Below are 3844 nucleotides of genomic sequence, written 5' to 3'. Positions count from 1 at the left end.
AACGAGCCATTTACATTTCACTAATTGTAAATGTGTTATTTAATTTGAAAAAGTAATTAGTTACATGTCTAGTTACTGCCAAAAGTAGAGTAATTACAGTAAGGCGTTACTTTGTAACTTTGTAACGCGTTACTCCCAACACTGCACCTCACACGTTTTGCTGCTCTGATTGGTTGATACAGAGCAAGGCACCAGGCTCACGAAACTCAGATCAAACAGTTACTGCATTGCCTATTTCTGTCATGTCCTGCTCTGCCTCATAGTTTTGGTTTCCCCTTAGTTTCATGTTTTCTATTGATGTTTCCTGTTTTATTTTGAAATATACTCTCTTGTAGTTTTGCTTCCTGTCTTTGATTGCTTGCCCTTACTGGTTTCACTTGTGTCTCATTGTCTGCCCTACCTGAGTGTATTTAGTCTATGTTCTTCCTTTGTTCTGTGTCAGATCGTTGTTGAACCTATGTGTCAAACTTTCTAGCCCTTACCCTGTGGGCCCTTTGACTTGCATGCGTCCTGACCTTGGTTTCCTGTGTATTCTTTTGGACTTATCTTTAGTTTCTCTTGGACCTTGCATGGAGGTTGAATTTTGGACTTTGCCTGCTCCCTCTCTAAATTGTTTTACCTCTGTTGGACTGCCTGGAATCTGTTGAACTGCACCTGCTCTGCCTCCTCATCTGCGTTTGGGTCCAAACCCCTTATTTCCCCTGCTACCCTGCTTGACATACCGCAACAGAACGATTTGACCATAATGGACCCAGCAGACGCTGACAAACTATTAGAGTTAATTTGTGACCTGGAGTGCCTTGGGGATATGTGGAGGAAGGCGGTCGGGGACTATCATAGAGAGGCAATATGTCTGTGCCCTGGCTCATGGGAAATTGTCCTCTCGGCCTTGGCTGAGGGATTCTATTCCCAAGTACCTCATTTACTTTCTTTCTGCCCCCAAGCCTCAGCCCCAGGCCCTCAGACCTCTACCAACCAGCCGTGCCCCCAGAGACTCAGCTGCCCATCGCCCCAGAGACTCAGCTGCCCATCGCCCCAGAGACTCAGCTGCCCATCGCCCCAGAGACTCAGCTGCCCATCGCCCCAGAGACTCAGCTGCCCAGCGCCTCAGAGCCGTCAGCAGTCCTGCCTGGTCCCCAGTCTGTGTACCGGCTGACTCCTGCTCCTGGTTGGCAGTCTGACCCACACCAGTTCCTGCACCACAACCAAGTCCTGTCCTGGTGGGGCTGCCGCAACCTCCTGCTCCTGAACTGCTGCTATCACCAGGTTCTGAGCTGCAGCAGTCACCTGACGCTGCTGAGCCGCGGTGGCATCCTCAATGTCCTGTTGAGATGCAGCAATCCGCTGTTCCTGTGGAGATGCAGCTGTTCCCAGTTTATGAACTGCTGCAATCTGCCGAGTTGCAGCAGGGTTCTGCCTTCACCGCTGGCCTCTAGAGGGGAACCCCTTGCATTTTAGTGTACTATTTAGCTGTAATTTGAGAATGTGTGTGTGAGAGAGACCAGGCTGTTTTTTTATTTTTATTTTTTTTCCCTGCCTGAAAATGGACTAAGCATCACCTCCAACTTGCATGTGTCACTCAGCACATTTCATTGCTCTGAATGGTTTTTCCAATTGCGTCCAGAGACATTTTAGTCTGCGCCTGTTAACGCCCCTTGGAAATCAAAAATGAACTGAGAGGTTCCAGACTAATAAAACATAAAATGCATTTGCAAAATATCAGGCTAGCTGCCTGCAGCAGCAGAAAACGATGCTGAGGTTGCGGGTCTTAAAACCAAAACAATGAGCTGAAAGATGCCAAAAAGCTCTGTAGAGCTGAGGGGAACTGTAAAGTTGTGATAATATTAAAGCGGACGGTCTAGACCTGTTCTATATGAAAAGTGCAATGATAACTTCTGTTATGAATTGGTGCTATATAAATGAATTAAATAATTCTGTGCACTTGTCACTACAAGTGACATCTTTCTCATTTCACATAGTCATTTGATTCATTGCTATTCTTAAAAATATGGATTATTTGAACTACAACTTACTATTAGAATATGCAGTTAACACACTTCTCAGTGATTAAACTGTGACTCACACAAATGTAGATTTCCTTTATCCCTCTGCAATCCAAAGGTGCAATGATTAATGAAAACATACGGCATGCAGATATTTACAGTATATGAATATGTTTGCAGTGCATTAAAATCTGTAATCTGTTAGTGGAAGCAGTGCAAACATTTGAAAGTGACTGTGGTCTTTGTACATGCTTTTGACAAGCAATGAGTTCAAGGCTTTAAACCAAAATAATATTACACTTTATTTATTTATTTATTTTCTGCAGTGCTGAGTACGCTTTGAATGCATTTCTTCTACACACTGCTGTGCTGCAGCCCCACAGCCTCCACTGCAAACTCATACAGCAAACAGTGACATTAATTACACTCCAAGTTTACACTGGCTAAAGAGTTAGTGCTTGTGAGTGCGCTATTAAAGAAAATAATGCTCTTGTTAAAAGTGTGAATGAAAAATTAGGTAGAGAATAATATGAGGGGTCTTTACGACATGGATCATGTGAAGAACTGATAAATGGGCGTAACTTATTCATTAAATTCTATTAGAATGATGTGAGCTGCTTAAGACTTAAGCTTTAATTCAAGTAGCTGATGAGATTCTGCGTCTATGGGCAGTCCAAATAAATCAATGCTCAGAGTGGCGGGTGATCAATTAGTCCTGTTGGATCTCTAAGCAGCTGCGTGCTCTGATTAAAATGTGACAGATTTAGAGTATGCCAAACTCAGCCTGATTAATGACTGTTCACAAACACACACGTACACGTGGAAAGATATGGGTGTCCTCCGCTAAATCAGTAAAAACATTTAAAGAGAACTGCTCTGGTTTTGGTAAGGACAGACAAAATATACTCTGGTTCTCTATCTGCTGCTGCTCTAGGATGCTGCACTTTTGGCAGCAATCCCTTCCTTAAACCCTGTTGGGTAAAAGCCTCATGCTGGGGATGGTGTGAGTCTGATGATGTGCTGTATTAGGCTTACACTGAACAAAAGCTCAGCTCTGCAGCTGGTAAAGCGCCCAGGCAACAGTTGTTATGCACAGCATCTCCCTTCTCTTATCTTATCAGCCACTGAACCCTGTAGCTTCTTCATAGTGATCACAGACCTCTTGGTGGCCTCCTTCACTAGCCCTTCTGTCACACATGGTGGACGGCCTGCACTGGGAAGATTCAATTTTTTAAAGTTGACCTTACTGTTCTTATATCCTTCCACATCCCCTGATTGGTACTTTTCATTAAACTTATCAATGATTTGTTTGGAATGTTCCTTTGTCTTTATAATATAGGAATTTGACTAACCAGATGTTGGACCTTTTAACTAAATTCATTTGTCACACTTACACTCAGATGATCTCCCTTCAATTTATGTAAATTCTATTGACAATTAGCTGCACCTGGGATGATTTGGGTATGTCACAGTAAATACTTATTTTTTTCATATTTATACTTAATTTAGATAATTTTTCTGTTGCTCAGTGTCCCAAAATCCTAAATATATCCAGTGTGATTCACAAGTCTGAAACATCCACAGAAGTGAGGGTGAATACTTTTTTATAGACATGTAGTTAGTTAGTGTGGAGGATGCCTGCATGCAGATGTCCAGAAACAGCAATAGACCCTATATGAGTCATTTTGTACTGTATATATGAGAGGATCTCTTTCAAAAAGATGTAGCCACAGGCTGTGCTGGTGCTCCAAAAGTATTTAATGTGTCTGTAATTTAATATATGTGCAGATTGTGCAGAGAATATTTCACATCCAGTGGTCAGTTTGTTCAGATTAACGTCT

The sequence above is a fragment of the Siniperca chuatsi genome, linkage group LG14 (genome assembly GCF_020085105.1).
Source record: "Siniperca chuatsi isolate FFG_IHB_CAS linkage group LG14, ASM2008510v1, whole genome shotgun sequence".
NCBI classification, from domain to species: domain Eukaryota; kingdom Metazoa; phylum Chordata; class Actinopteri; order Centrarchiformes; family Sinipercidae; genus Siniperca; species Siniperca chuatsi.
This window is presented reverse-complemented; position numbering follows the sequence as displayed.